This window comes from Rhododendron vialii, chromosome 2a, assembly GCF_030253575.1.
Source record: "Rhododendron vialii isolate Sample 1 chromosome 2a, ASM3025357v1".
Classification (NCBI taxonomy): Eukaryota; Viridiplantae; Streptophyta; class Magnoliopsida; order Ericales; family Ericaceae; genus Rhododendron; species Rhododendron vialii.
The window spans coordinates 16,840,780-16,856,929 of record NC_080558.1 but is presented as its reverse complement, the minus strand read 5'-3'; the positions used below and the strand labels follow the sequence as shown (position 1 = coordinate 16,856,929).

The 16,150-nt window shown below is 37.7% G+C and overlaps 1 long non-coding RNA gene across 1 annotated transcript; it reads right to left on the bottom strand.

Annotated features, from left to right (window-relative positions):
* Positions 1 to 20: 20 nt before the first annotated feature.
* On the bottom strand, positions 21 to 1,082 carry LOC131311125 (uncharacterized). Its single transcript, XR_009195409.1, has 2 exons — positions 832 to 1,082; positions 21 to 316 (listed from the first exon to the last, which is right to left on the bottom strand). It is a non-coding gene; the product is annotated as an uncharacterized LOC131311125 (long non-coding RNA).
* Positions 1,083 to 16,150: the final 15,068 nt, after the last annotated feature.

Below are 16,150 nucleotides of genomic sequence, written 5' to 3'. Positions count from 1 at the left end.
AAGAAATGTAATGGATGAAATTTGAGGAAGAAGGAAAAAAGTTGAAGAGGCATTCAATATTTCTCGTAACAAATATTTTCGACGATGACACAACTATCAATAAAAGATAGACGAACAATGCGTTTCCAAATTACATGTTCCACACCAGGAAAATAAAATCTAGAATCACAAACCAAATTGTATCTCCAACTACAATGTAATCTGGAAAAAATGCAAAAGAAGAGAAAAGATACCTGAAGAAAGGTAGTCAAGAATATAAGCACCGAGAAGTTTTATCATCTAATCCGAAGCCAAGCAGCTACAATAGATCGCCGAACTATAAAAGAAAAAAAGAACAACATTGAAATGAGTAAATCAATAGAATGGAAAAAGCATAGGCATAGAGAAATAGGACAAAAAGAATGCAAGAGAGGAAATCAATCGCCGATAAAAAAAAGAAAAGAGAGGACATCAATCTATAAAAAACAGACAATGCGTATCATTGCTACGAATCCTAGAAAACTCCAACCAACAAAAGAACCACCTACTAAAGTCAGCAAAAAGCCACACTAAATTATGTGGCAAAACGCCCACTTTTTAAGATCAAAACATCACAATTAAAGTTCTATAATAAACAACTTTACTTGCAAAGTTTATAGCAACAGATTTTTTCAAGAGTGAAATGACGCAACTACCCTCAAATGCCAACACACAGCAATCTCCAATTGAGCAGCAAAGTTGTCCCAAATTGGGAAATGGCAGCCGAAAAACTGCTGCTTCTTATATAAGGGTAGGACAAGAAAGAACATATTTAAAAAAAAAAATTCAGACAATGGTTGACAATCACATTACCAAACATTTAATGAATTGCTCTTTCGTGATTTACACCACTAACAAAAGGATCAAAGGCTTCTTCAGCTACGTATGTCAAGGTTGTTCGAGAATCGACAATGGTTCCTTTGTTACTTGACGTGGCAAAAACTGATGAATCTATGCCTAATGTCTGTCCATTGACGGAAATGATTTCCGGGTTCAAATTATAGTGTGGCCTGAAAGATTAGACGTTGAAAGGAATCAAGCCAACGGAAAAATCATATAGCTTCCGACCTAGTGTGCAGTTTTTTGGTGCTTAAAAGGAAAGGGAAGACGCATATACCAGATTTTCTTGCTCTGCACACTGATCAAGCAATTACAGAACCTTGCGTGCGTCGAGCCTTGCGGAGGAACTTGGTGTAAATGGAGGGCGCTGTTCTTCAATTTGTACACCAGTTCGGAAACAACAATGCATGAAGAAAAAGCTCTGGGAAGAAAAAGTGATGTCTGCCTTTTTTCAAGGGACATGCACAGGGGGAAGTGGCTGCAAAAGATTCCTCTCTTGTGCATATATTGGATCTTTTTCCCATAAGTACATAAATTCCATTTATGTTATTATTAGTATATTTAAGCTATTTTGGGCATATACAGATGAAATACAAAAACCAACTGAACGGATTGGGGCAGGTTCTTCCATAATTTTTTTGGTCAGTTTATATGTTTTGTTATCTGTTTGTGCAAATTTTACTTAGGTGTGCATGTTTTTTCTTTCTCGATTAAGCATTCATATCAAGAGAAGAGTTTAAGAATTATGAAATTATCACCAAATGTAAAAAAAGAGTTTGATAATGCTAGAAAAAGTATTGAACAAATGGTTTTTAGAGCTCAAATACTCTTGTATCTGGTTTTTTGGTTAGCACCATTAGATTTTTTTGGGGGAATTTATCTTTTTTTGTTCATTCTGTTGAAATGAACGATCAATCACTAAGATTATGGAAGAACCTAGCCAAAAAGTCACGGCCAGGAAAAAAGACAAAAATGCGATTGTAAGTACGCAATTTATATTTACAAGTCCACAAGAGCGTGGCCTTGTTATAGGATAAATTCTTAAGCTGAAAAAATATTGTACCTTGAAGGTGCACAACTCATTTGTAACGGTTATATAGCGAATTAAAATTTTGGATTTAGCAGGAAAAAAAGGAATGCAAATCATTTTTTTTAGACTACGCAACGGCGGAAATCTTATGAATAGAGTTTATTTCATAGTTTAGGAACGGTAATTGCAATTATGTTTTTTATTAATTGTTTTCAGTAACGAATAATTTATCAAAAAATGGTAAGTTAGACATTAGTCCGCAAATAAAGCTACGGTAGTGGTTTTTTTTTTTTTTTTTTTGTCGTCAAACTAACCGCCTGATGTAAACACAGAACAAGGCAAGCACCACACACGCAGTGAACGAAAACTACAAATATACAGCCAAAAAACATCAAAGTGGCCAGAACGACAAAGGATAAACAACGAAAATAAAGCCAAGGCACACACCGCTGCCATTAATGTCCGAATTTTAACGAAGGGGAGCAACAAGCACGGATCCCCCAAAGAACCCCAAACAAACCCCAGCAAATCACAGAGAACAGGGAAACCATCACAGACGGAAAAGCACAGGAAAAGCATCCGTACGGCGGCAAGGCAAATCGACAAAACGCAAAGAAGAAGGAGCGTACAAAAAGAAGAGAGAGGGAGACCTTGGCTCCGGGCGAGTCTGGCCTTGGCGGTTGCGAAGGGTTGCAACTGACGGAGGCGTTCTAGTCAAAGGGGTGTACCAGTGGCCGCCGGAGGTAGTGTTAGGCGCGACCGGCGACGGCAGCGGTCAATGATGGCTAGGTGATGCTCAACGATCGATCCTCTAGAGCGAGAAGCAAAGAAGCAGGAACAGGTAGGGAGAGTCTGAGAAGGCTTCTCTGCATTATTGGGAGATTTGAGGGAAACGGCAGGATCTTGCCACGCGTCCAGCACAAGGTCCAGTGGTTGGCTGGGCAATTGGTGAAATGGCCCAAATCAAAGGGTAAATTCGTCCCAAATTGAAATGACCTCCGAAAAACTGCTCCTTTATATATAGGAGGAGGAAATGATGCATTTTAAAACCAACCATCCAAAAACCACAGGGATAACCCCACTACATAGGAAAAAACTGTACAAAGAAAACCTATTACAAACTACAAAAGAATCAAACCACTCTTAACAAGTGGTAATACCCAGAATTCGAGGAGAGATATTCCAAAGATGACAAAATCTTTGGTTTTCCGTTGAATTAGGAATATGTTTCCAAGAGCTGATCCGAAGTCTCAAATTGTCTTCTATGAGAGCAAAAATCACATCAGAATTCATTGGCCTTCCCCTAAACACCCCAGAGTTTCTCTCAAGCCAAATATAATACACTCCTGCAACTAAAGACAGCTTGAAGAGGAGTGCTCGAAAGGAATTACCTTTACAGTAACCCATAGCCCATATAAGTTCGTCATCCCAATTTCCTGGCCTTCTGTGAACTTCAAATCGGCTTAGAACTGAATGCCAAACCTGTCTTGAGAAATTACATTGAAAGAATAAATGATTGGCTGATTCATCATGCTGAGAACAAAGACTACAGAGGAGGTCAATAGGCAGTCCCCACCTTCTAAGTCTATCTTTAGTGGCAAGCTTCCTCAAGCAAGCAATCCACAAAATAAATGCCCACTTGGGGACATTTTTTGAGAACCAAACAAGTGAAGACCAACACACCTTGGGTCTCCTATTTCTCAGAGCTTCCCAAGTGTGCTCAGATGAATAACTGTCAGTAGGGGAGATGATCCAAGTAATCACATCCTCCCTATCGTCATGTGGGATGAAAGAGTCAGGAATAGAATTTTGAATCTGCTGAATAATCCTATTACGAGGTCTAGGCCAATGCCAAGCACCGTTAGCAATAACAGAGCTGACTTTATCATAAAGAGAAGGGCCCAGCCTGGATAAAGTTCTGTCATCAAAGAGTTTGTAAAGAGGGCCATTTGGATGCCAATTGTCCAACCACAAGAAAGTGGCCTTCCGATTGCCTATTGTGTGCTTTACAAATTTATGCCCCAAATCTCTTAACTTCATGAGCTTTCTAACTGTCCAAGAACAGTCATAAGGAATGGGCATGTACCAGAAGTTGCCACCTTTTATAATATAGGTATGAACCCATTGAACCCACAGAGTGTCCTCCTTTTTACTTAGAGCCCAAAGGTAGGCCATCATGGATGCTTTATTCCACAATTTCAAAGATTTGAAACCCAAACCACCTTCAGATTTTGGAGAACAAACATCCAGCCACTGCACTTTAGCCCATGTCTTCTTTAGATTAAGCCCGGACCAAAGAAATGCTCTAAGCATGGCTTCCACCTCTTCCACAATTTTCTGTGGTAGGACAAACAATGAGCACCAATATGTTTGCATGCTGAAAAGAGCAGACTGGATTAGCAAAGCTCTGCCCCCAAAAGAAAGAGATCTATTTGTCCAGCTTTCTATTCTTTGCTTAGTGTTCTCCTTTAATTGCACACAGTCTTCATACTTCAATCTGGTAGAAATAAGAGGCACTCCAAGATACTTCACAGGCAATGAGCCCTCTGGGATGGGAAGTAATCGAAGAATGTCATCCTTAACCTCATTACTAACACCAGAAAAGAATATAAGACTCTTGTAAATTTGGCTTCAACCCAGAAGAATGAAAAAACTCATCCAAGACTTCCTTGATAATGCCAATAGAGGAGCAATCAGCTCCAGACAAGAGAAATAAGTCGTCAGCAAATGCCAAGTAGGAAATGGAGAGTTCACTACATTTGGGATGGAATGTAAACTGCCCCTGAGAAATTTTCCTTTGCAAGATAGCATACAAGCCTTCCATAACCAACAAAAAAAGATAAGGAGAAATAGGGTCTCCTTGCCTTAGCCCCTTTTCCCCTTTGAAGAAGCCCTCAAGTTCCCCATTAATAACCACTGAATACATAGTAGTAGAGATGCATATCCTAATCCAGGAAATAAACTGAGCAGGAAACTCCATTGCTACCATATTTTCAAACAAAAATTCCCAGTCTACTGAATCATAGGCTTTCATTAAGTCTATCTTTATTGCACATCTAGGAAGACCACAATCTCTTTGATAATTTCTAACAAGCTCTTGCATTAGTAAAATGTTGTCTGATATTGATCTGCCCTTAACAAAAGCAGCCTGAGCTTTGTTGATAATAAGAGGTAGAATGGGCTGAAGTCTGTTAGCTAAGATCTTAGTGATAGTCTTATACAGGACATTGCAACAAGCAATAGATTTGTAGTCTTTCATTGTGTGGGGGCAGCTGGTCTTAGGAATTAACGTAATGGCAGTGGCATTGACATCTTTAAGAAGATAACCTGATCGAAAAAAATGAATGACAGAATCAGTTACCTCTTGGCCAACCAAACTCCAATTCCTTTGAAAGAAGCTGGCATTGAATCCATCTGGACCAGGTGATTTATCACCGTTAATAAAAAAAAAAATAGCCACTTTCACTTCTTCAGGAGTTACAGACAATACTAGCAGATCTTGGAAGGATGGAGGAACAGTATTGGTGAAGACTAATCTCTCCCCTTGCATCTTGTGATCAAAGCTAGTACCCAACAACTTCTGATAGAACCCCAAAATTTTTCCTTTAACATCATTAGGATCCTCCAATCTAGTACCAGCCTCATTGCAGATTGATAAAATTTTGTTCCTCATTCCGTGACTAGCAACTTTTTTGTGAAAAAAACTTGTGTTATTATCACCCAACTCAAGCCACTTCACTCTAGATTTCTGTCTGCACCAGACCTCTTCAGCTACTCTAAGCTCATTGAAATTAAGCAAGCATAACCTTTCATAAGCTAAAAGAATTGGATCTCCTGAGGAATTAGCAATACGAGTTTGAATAGTGAGGAGCTCATCCCTAGCATGCAAGACCCTTTTTTGAATGTCTCCATAAAATTCCTTACTGAAAGATCTCAAACAAGGTTTTAGTCTACGCAACTTTTTATAAAGCATCAGCATGGGTGATAGAAGTTCCTCAACAGGTTGCTCCCAAGAATGATGGAGAAGGGGAACAAACCCCTTATGAATCGCATGTCTTGAGATGGTCATGACGTGACAAAGAGTGAGCAAATGTGAGTTTCTGTGGCAGGAGAGCGACTATTCTCAGTACTATAACATTATAATCTGCTCATGATTTACAACCCAAAAAAAAAAAACCTGCTCATGCGGGGGGCGAAGGTTGATGCATTGCGAGTTGCAATTTATGGGCTTAAGTTCCTTTGATTGAGTGCTTCATTTACCATATCGATCTCTGCAGGACCGCTTTCTACCATCTCTCCTAAAATTAATTGGTGTTAGCGAGCGAGAGCTTCAATTAAGTCTTTAATGGCATTCGACATCATACCCATAAGTCTGTTTTTAGAGCGATCACAAGAAGTGACATCGTATAACCAAGTTCATGAGGGCACTCGGGGCCTAACAATCTCTGTCTTGAACCTAGTAATTGTGCAGTTGTGCATATTTTTTTAGCTCTCGCAGGATCAACTTCTATGTTAGATCGATCTTACGTAACTCGAAGAAAAAAAAAACGTTCAAAAAAAAAAAAAAACTCGAAGAAAAGTAAATCAAATAATCTCTCTATCCCATATTGCTTTGTCTTATAAGACAAACTCGATCAACTTTATTAAGGGGCATTCAATTAACACATATCTAACAATTAAGAAATTCTAATTTCTACTCCCTCCTTTGGTGAGAACAGGTGTCTTCTACTTTGTGTTGTAGATTTCCAAACAATTAAGGAAATCCCAAAATTCTACTGTAAAACATATGGAATACGTTTTGAAGAGTTCTTATGACGCACCGCTATATTTACTTATAATATCGATAGGATTTTTTCTTTTTTTGATACTTCGGAAATTATAATATCGATAGATAGATGTATAATTTTCAAAATATAGAACGTGGTTCGAGTTATGCTCTTAAAAGCATCTCCAATGAGTACTATTTTGGTGGTATAACTTAGTACTAAAAGTTAGTAAATATTTATGTGTTTTTAATACTTGAGTGCGCTATCTTGTGTGTTAATTTAGAAATGTTTTAAGATGTGTGCTAGATTTAGGGTGATTCTAACCAAGAAATGTCAAATGAGATATAGAAAGAAGAAGAAATTAGAACCAAGGTTTTAAAAATTGACCGTTGGGAAACAAAACAAGTCATATGTAACGGTTTTTTAGCCTTACAATATCGTTACACCAATAAAATTTGACCTTACCCAAAAAAAAACTCAATCCACAAGCTGGAGCCTTTTCTCTCTCTTCTCGACTCTCTCTCCAACTCCAAAAGCTAGGGTTTCAGTTTGGAGCAGGCCCCCACACACACCCCCCACCCCCATCTCGCCTCCTCCTTCCTCCTCTGCTCCTTGCCGCCTCTTCGGTATGGTGGTTCTTGTGTTGTGCAATCAGTGAAGTGGGTCACGGCCGGTGGTTGTTTGGCCCGTTTTTGGGATCGGTTTCCTGCGAAACCTCTTAGATCTGGAAGCTTGGGTAATAATGCAGTGGTGAGTTTTGGGGGTTTCTTCTAGTTTTCTCTGTTTTTCCACCGGTTTGGTTCCCGGTCTGGGTCCCACAGATCCGGTGGGTTAATAATGTTATGGTTTAGTTTGATTCTGTAAGGGTCTGTCTTTTTTTTTTTTTTTGGTAAAATGGAAATGCATTAAGATGGATATACATTTCTGTACTCTCTCGATTTCTCTTGTTGAGACGAATGCTTAATTTGTAAATTTTTTACAAAAAAACTAAATAAAAATTAGTAACACCAATAATTATCACTATTTTTAACAAAAATAAATAAATTTAGCCCAAAGGGTTACCATGTCCGATAACGTTACAGACAGTTGATTCTCTTCCATTAAATACAAACAACTCCATGGATTGTGTTTTGATGATAACAGAAAGTAATGCAGCATGTTTAGTGACTTGACAAAGGCTATATCAAGTCGGGCGAAAACGGGAGGAAATCCAATCAAAGGTTAGATACAAAATACCTAACGGAACAAAGCCCAAAAGCACCTAAAGAGAAAAAGTCCGAAACACCTAAAAAGGTGAAGCCCATACAAACAACTATGGGCCAAGTCTGACCCAAACAGTCCAAAACCCAACACTAACCATCTAAATCAAACTTCTACCACCCCCGCCCAAGGAGCCGCCTTCCACCACATCCCCGAGCAACCCACCACCTTCAGGAACCTGCAAGAAAAACTTGCAAGCCCTGATCAGATCCAAGTCTACACTCAAAACTTATATTCATCGATGGCCAGCCTGCCGGCCACCACACCAATACCTCATCGTCGCCGCCACTGGTCTTCACAAACATCACCTCCAGACCTTGCAAGAGGAAACCTCCTGGAGGGTTGATCGGAAGAAACCCACCGATATTCAGCGGCAGCGTAAGGAAAAACCCGCCGGAGGCTCAAGAAAAACCCGTCGTATTCCTACTAAAGAATTTCTTTTCCATCGTCGTGTTGTGCCCGGTTGTGTGTGTTCTCATTTTCCTAACTCCACTGAGAATACTCTCCATGCATACCATTCGTGATAGCGTCAAAGCCGTAGAATTATGGGAAAGTCTTGTCGTCTCGGAAAATTTCTTTCAACCCGTTTCCTTTGAGTCGGTGAACTGTTTTTCTAAAGCGACTCATGAGTCAGGTCATCCTCGGAGCATTATTTTTCCATTGGGATGTTGGCGTGATTGGAACAAATCGTCATCGACGTCATTTCAACACTTTCGATACCGGTTGTTCCCCTTACGGGATGGGTTCCGATAGTGATCGAGAGTAATATTAGTGTGTTCAAATCGAAATGGATGTCGTTTTCGCAGTGGATACTTTAAATGCATATGGCAATATTTCATCCCTGTGCTCTTACCGGTGATTGCAAGGCCCTCGTGACCCAATGCCGTGTGTTTGGAGATTTGTCGAGTGCGGGGAGAAGCAAATAGAAGTACAGACAAGTTGGCGAAGAATGCTTTTAATTTGAATTTTAATTATAGCTGTTGTAATATTTTTATTTGGACCTTCCTCCTTTATGTTGCACCAACTTCTATGAGATCTTTCTATACCAAAAAACAGTTTTTTTGTTGTTGATCAATTACTCAAGTGCTGTTCTCGGTATTTTACCAAATATTGGTGTGAAAAATTATGTGACACACGAGGAATGATTATTTTTTGGAGTTTGATTACGGGTACCGAAAAAATAGGCTATCAACAATATACAACATCATGTGGGGTCTACTTTCGAGAAATGCTTGATCAAAAACATGCAACAAATCAACTCGATTAGGTATCATGAAATGTCTGATCGAAACATCTTTATCTTGAAAAGAATAAATCTGAAACACTAGATCAAACCAACTGGAACCCATTATTTTCAAGATATATGTGTTCCGATCAAACACGTAATAATATCTGATCAAGCTGATTTTTAGCACAGTTGTTCTATGCAACAAACTCTACAAAGTGAACACTTTTGATCAATCAAATTGAGACCGGAGCGGACCTCACTTGGCAGGGCAACACATGTAAAACTATTTTTGTGATGTGCGGCACCATCCCACAGGTCGATTTAGGCCACGTTGCACAAAGGTTTTTATTTTTAAGTACTTATTTCCACTTTACAAGTCAGATCATTCCCTCATAATAATAACTTTTAATTCAAAAAAATAAGTACTCCTATTTATTTTTAGTAGTGGGACCAAAGTTATGATTCCCATACTGTACTGGTATTGTCCAAATTCGATACCCTACACTTCTAATTTTGTTCCAGCTCAAATACCGGTCTATACTGACCAATACCGGTCAGTACTGGACAATACTGGGCTACTTTTAAATTTAATTTTTCCTTAAATACCGGTCGATATAGGTCAATACCGGATCGTACCAGACAAATACTAAACTACTTTTTATTTTTATTTTTAATAAATGTGTATATTATATTATGGGAGACTTAAAGATTCATCCTCAAACCCCATCTAACGTAAGTATCCATCCCGGTCATTTTGAACTATTATGTTTTCATCCCCATTTTTAAATAAACCCAATATTGCCCTTTTATACACTATGTCACTTAATTTTTTACCTTATATATAGACAAAGAATTTTGGAACTAAAATATAAATTTAGAAGTCCTTTCCATCGTTTTAGGGATATACACACGCTTTTTGGGGACTAAAAACTAATCTCGAAAGTCCTAGCATAGTTTAGGGGATAATAATATCTTTTTTAATACCCAAATTATCGCCTTCCATAATCCACAGCTCCATTATCTATTAATATATTAATAGTATTTGTATCCACTGCTTCCATAATCCACGCATTCCCTTATCTCGAATTCAGACGCCCCCGTCGACCTTCACGACTCATCCCATAGGCCATCACGTCGGCATCGCCTTGCCCATCCCAAAGCCGGGCTGTACCACTGAGCCAACTCAAGCGTCATCCACCCTCCGACGTCATCCACACTCCCCCTCTTCTGCGAATCCAAGGATTTTGTCGCCGACCACTGCCGCCACCTAACTCATCCGGCCCACCGTCGACAAAAGCGGCTAGCGTCGGCAAGAACCAGGGGTTTCGAGAGGGTTCGGTCCCTTTGCTCGACCGGATCTGGGCTGCCATGATTGCTCCTTCGACGTTTCCATCGGCGACTGCATCGCTCCTTCAAAAACCCAACCTACCGGAGCTTCTTTTCAGCCTCAATGCCATGAACCTGACCTGGTGGTGAAATCCATCTGGACGGGGCTTGTTTTCCGTAGATGCAAAAATTGCTTATTTTTTGTTCTTTTTGTTTTATGCTTAGGCTCTGTTTTTGGATTTTGATTACATAGGTAGTTAATTTTTATTTTATTTTATACAATGATGGTGAAATTGCAGAATTAACCATGAAAAACATGGTCGGTTTGAGACATTTGAGAACATGGTTTATTTTATGGTCTCAAATGTATTTCATGATTTGTTTGTTTATGATTTCATGGTTTATTTCTATATTTCATGATTTTTTATATATTTTTTATGGTTTGTATATTCATGGTTTATTCATGTTTTTTTATTAAATTATGGTGTAATCTTGAAGCTCAGATTTGTAAAGTTGAAATAAATCATGGTGTATTCATTCAAACGTAATTGTTTTGGTACGATTTAAGTTGAAATAAATGTGTATTCATGAAAAACATGATCGATTTGACTATCCACCATATTTCAGAAAATATGTTTCATGATATTTTGCAGAAATAATTCATGAAAATATGGATTTTCGTGAAATTGGTCGAATGATATTCACGTAAGATTAGAATATAATACGACAAATTTACAAACAAAATTATGAAATTAAGAATTTGAAAAATTCATGAAATTAAGGAGAGAGAATGATTTAGAATATATACATTAAGGATTTGAAAATTTGAGAATCCTAAATTTCCCTCATTACTATCCATTAATGATCCGATAATTTTAGGTAACTAATTACTACAATCCCACAATTTTAGGAAGCAAATATAAACATACACATAAATAAATATCTTATTAAAAATGGTAAGAAAGGGTAAGATAGGTAATTCACCATCTGAAAGGATGAAAACATAACTCCAAAAAATGGGCAGGATGAAAACTTACGTGACATGACGGATAAGGATGAATATTTAAAAACTCCTTATATTATCAATGCTTTTATATGGAAAAATAATACTAATAGCGATAAATTCAAAACGGGACCCGTTATTTCACCGGTACCAGTATATATCATTTCAATAAAAAATTCGATACTCAAGCCGATACAGTTCAATAAGTTGGTTTTGTCCTTATTTAATTTTTTTTTTTTTTGGCATTTGATAGTTTTGTGCCAAACTTTTATAGATTATTGATTCGTCTCAACGAGAGAAATTGAAAAACTAAATTTTTTAGTGAAATAAGTTAAGGTAAAAGTAATTTCTTTTTAGTTTTTCGATTCCTTTTATCGAGACGAATCAATAATTCATAAAAGTTGTACGCAAAATTAACAAATGCAAAAAAAAATTTAAATAAAGACAAACAATAATTTCTTTTCAGTTTAGGAGAACTCACCCTTAGAATTTAGGGTGAGTTCTCCTAAACTTAAAAAAAATTAAGTTACTAGATCCATCTGGATTTAATAGTCCTTTTTTGAAGTTCGTGTCATTTTTCAATTAATTATATCATCAAATTTAAAATATTTTATGTGATTTCAAAAATATTGTATTTTAGAATTAATCGAGATCTATCACAAGATTCATATTCGATATGAAATTTATTACGGATTCAAAGATATAACCCATTTTTTAGCCGGGTGGAATAGAATTAGAAACAATTAAATCCGGACGAAGGGAGTATTTTGTTATGATTTGAATTTTTTTTTCATTTGTTAGTTCTACGCCCAATTTTTGTGGATTATTGATTAGTCTCGACGAAAGGTGTAACGCCCCCAATTTTGGGTGCGTTAAAGGGACAATTTCATTGAAAAACTAAATGGAGTCTGGCTCAATATTACAGAATATTCTCAAAAGAGTAATCTTATTCAACAAAAGGAGGGTAGATTAGGGTTCCTATTTACAGCTCCACCTGCTCCTCCATCCTAACCAGCTCCTCAGCTCCAAAAGCCTCTAAGGTGTACTGTTCATCTTGATAATCTACAAAGTCTGACACATTATACCAGCGTCGCCACCGATATAATATGTCAGGGTCACCAAAAGGTAACACCGTGAGTTACAATGCTCAATAGAACAATCTCATACCCACTAACCCATAACTTACAAACAACAGGTTATAATAAAACATCAATTTCCACATGATACGTATATACACAGCTACAAAAGACAATATCGATAAAACATCCGCAATCGCTATGTAACTATCGTTGGTGTCTAAGATTTTCTGAGTTTCTCTTACGCGACTCATCGTAGATCGTGTCAACATTTTCACATACCAATTCATCATTTTCAAAAATATTTTCAACACACCCAACCTCGGTTCCGCCGTTCCGGGTTCCCGAGTATCTTCACAATGGTTCCGCCGCACCGGGTTCCCATTGGCACACGATTGCATTGGCTCCGTACCGCGGATAACCAAGCCATACCTCACCATGGTTCCGCCGCTCCGGGTTCCCATGGGAACGCACACAATTCAAAACCCTCGGTTCCGCTGCTCCGGGTTCCCGAGTATCCCACAATGGTTCCGCCGCTCCGGATTTCCATTTGGGGTTTTCGAAATCTAAACCCTCGGTTTCGCCGCTCCGAGTTCCCGAGTATCCCCACAATGATTCCGCTGCTCAGGGTTCTCATTGGGTTTTTCACAAATCTTACTTTTGCACACGCACACAACTCACATAATGCTACCCAAAACCGGTCATTATGTAGTTTCAAAATATTTCCATCCTCGGAATACATTCCCTTTCATTAATCACACCCTAGGTGCCATGTTTTTACTTTCTCGATTCTCGTGCCTCGCTACATACAAAGACTCCGCGGTAGGACAAAAATAAGCATGAAACATTCTAACTAGATCATCCAACTCAATACTCACTACAAGAAAAATTCGATTGGTTGACGAATGAAAATCGTCACAAATTGCATGTTTTTCGTCACAAATAATATAGGTGACGATAAAAAAATTGTCGACTAAAGGTTGTCGAGGATTCCTACCTGGTGACGAAATCTATTTTTCGTCACCTATAGTGCCTTTTGATGACGAAATATTTCGTCACCAAAAAGTGAATAATTGGTGACGAAATTTTTTTCCTCACTTATTGTGCTTTTTGACGACGAAAAAATTCGTCACCGATGGATCACATTGGTGACGAAATTTTTTGTCACTAATATAAGAAATCGGTGACGAAATTTTTCGTTGCGAAAGATGTTTTCATATGGGAAAAAAATCCATCTTTCTTGCTCCTGCTGGGTTTCGAACCCGAGTGTCCCTTGAGTTTTTCGCGCAAGCTCCAACCAACTGCACTACACACACTTTTCAGTAAATATTTGAAATATCTAATATATAACACATATGTTTAACATGAAAATATATTTCGAATGTAATTTTGGACCTTTAAACATTAAAATTAGCAATTTTGATAAATATGAAAATTGTAAGCAATTGAGTTATTGTTCAAATCCAATTTGAATTATCTCAATCGGAGATTTTAGTAAAGAGTTATGTCCGAAATATATTTAGTGACAAAGGACAATTTATAAATTTCGTCACGAAAGGTACCCATTTGACAACGAAATATATTTTTTGTCGCTGAAAGCGTTAAAATAGTGACGAAATTATTTTTCGTCACCAAAGTTAAGCATTTGGTGACGAAAAAAATATTTCGTTACTAAGTTGATCACATTTGGCGACGAAATATATTTTTTGTCATCAAATGATTATCTATGGCGACAAAAAATAATTTTGTCACATTTTTTAAGCTTTCGGCGACGAAAAATGTATTTTATCGCCAAATGATCACCTTTAGTGACGAAAATATTTTTTTCGTCGCTAAACAGGCATAATTGGTGACGAAATTATTTCGTCACGAAAGTTATCAAAATAGTGACGAATTTATTTTTTCGTCGCCAAATATACTCATTTAGTGACAAAATTAAATTTTGTCGCCACTTTTTCGTCACTAATTTTCATTTTTCTTGTAGTGACTACTCATCATACTCAATCACCACTTATAGCATAACGCCACATGTACAGACGCCCTTGGAGTGTATCACTTATGCTTATTCAAAGCACAACGCCACATGTACGGACGCCCTTGGAGTGAAATCACTTATGCTTTATCACACCACAAGTAATACAAGCAATTCATATATGCATACTCATAATCATCTTTAAAGATCAAAATACAAATACTTCTATTCAAGTGTCAAATTCTATCTTTCGAAAACCGTTCTTTCTTTCTTTTGAGAAATCCTAAGTGTTACCCAAATTATGCAACCTAGAGGGGGGGTGAATAGGATTGCTAGTAATAATTACCAATAAAAATTTATCTCTAACAATATATGCAAACAATAAGTATGCAATCAAAATAGAGAGATAGAGAGATAGAACCCGTTTATAGTGGTTCGGTCCGGATTTGTCCACGGTCCGGCCCTACTCCACTTCTCCTCAAGCAATTACTTGAAGGTTAGACTAATCTTTAAAAGATTACAACTTGTAAGTCTTGCGGGTGCTTACAAGAACCGAATGCCTCTAGCTTTCCCGAGGAGCTAGCACAACCGCAAGAATTTTCTCCGAAAACTTCTCAAAAACAATAACACCCAAATTCCAACCCGAATTTGGTCTTCTAAGCTTTCAAGTGTTTGACTCAAACACTCACTTAGGAAATACAAGTATGTGAAGAAGGTATGAAAATTATCGCTCACGACTTGTACAAATTTTCTCTCAAGAATAATATGAAAGTGGAAGAACAATGAGAATTTTTGGCTTTGATCTTTTGAGAATTTGCTCTTGCAATAATATGGAATGTTGTTGCTTGTGTGTATGTACTCATTAATGAGTTCTTGATGCCTTATATAGCCATCCATATGCTTCCTAGCCGTTGGAAACTAGCCGTTGGAACTAGCCGTTGGAAACTAGCCGTTGGAAACTAGCCGTTTGAAACTAGCCGTTGGAAACTAGCCGTTTGAAACTAGCCGTTTGAAACTAGCCGTTGGAAACTAGCCGTTGGAAACTAGCCGTTGGAAACTAGCCGTTTGAAACTAGCCGTTTGAAACTAGTCGTTTGATAGAGTGGTCATCCGGGTGGTCGTCCGGTTGTCACAGCTTTCTGTTCAGACAGCCGGCTTGTCAGCCGGTTCGTCAACCTGTGGCTCACAATTTCATCTAAATAAACCGTTAAAGCATGTATTGAGCTCAATAAAGTCTTTGTAAATATAAATCATGAATCCAAGAGACTTTATGCTATATTTCAAGGTCACGAAAATATTTAATTCGGGAATCGACTTTTCGATAATTTTGTATTTGCCGAATAAAAATATCATTGAATTAATCATCAAAATAATTAATAGAGATGCATATAAATTTTCACAAATTATAATGCATACATTTTTCAACAATCTCCCCCTTTTTTGATGATGACACAAAATGATAGTTTTTATTCAAGAGGAGTTATGCCAATCTCCCCCTTAATACATGCACCAAAGCAGTTATCTATGATCAACGAGTAATAGCAATAATCATCAGATCATAGCAAGCAATTTTTTAAATTTGCCCAAAATGGCAAGATAGATCAATTAAAACTTGGCTTTTTCTCCCCCTGT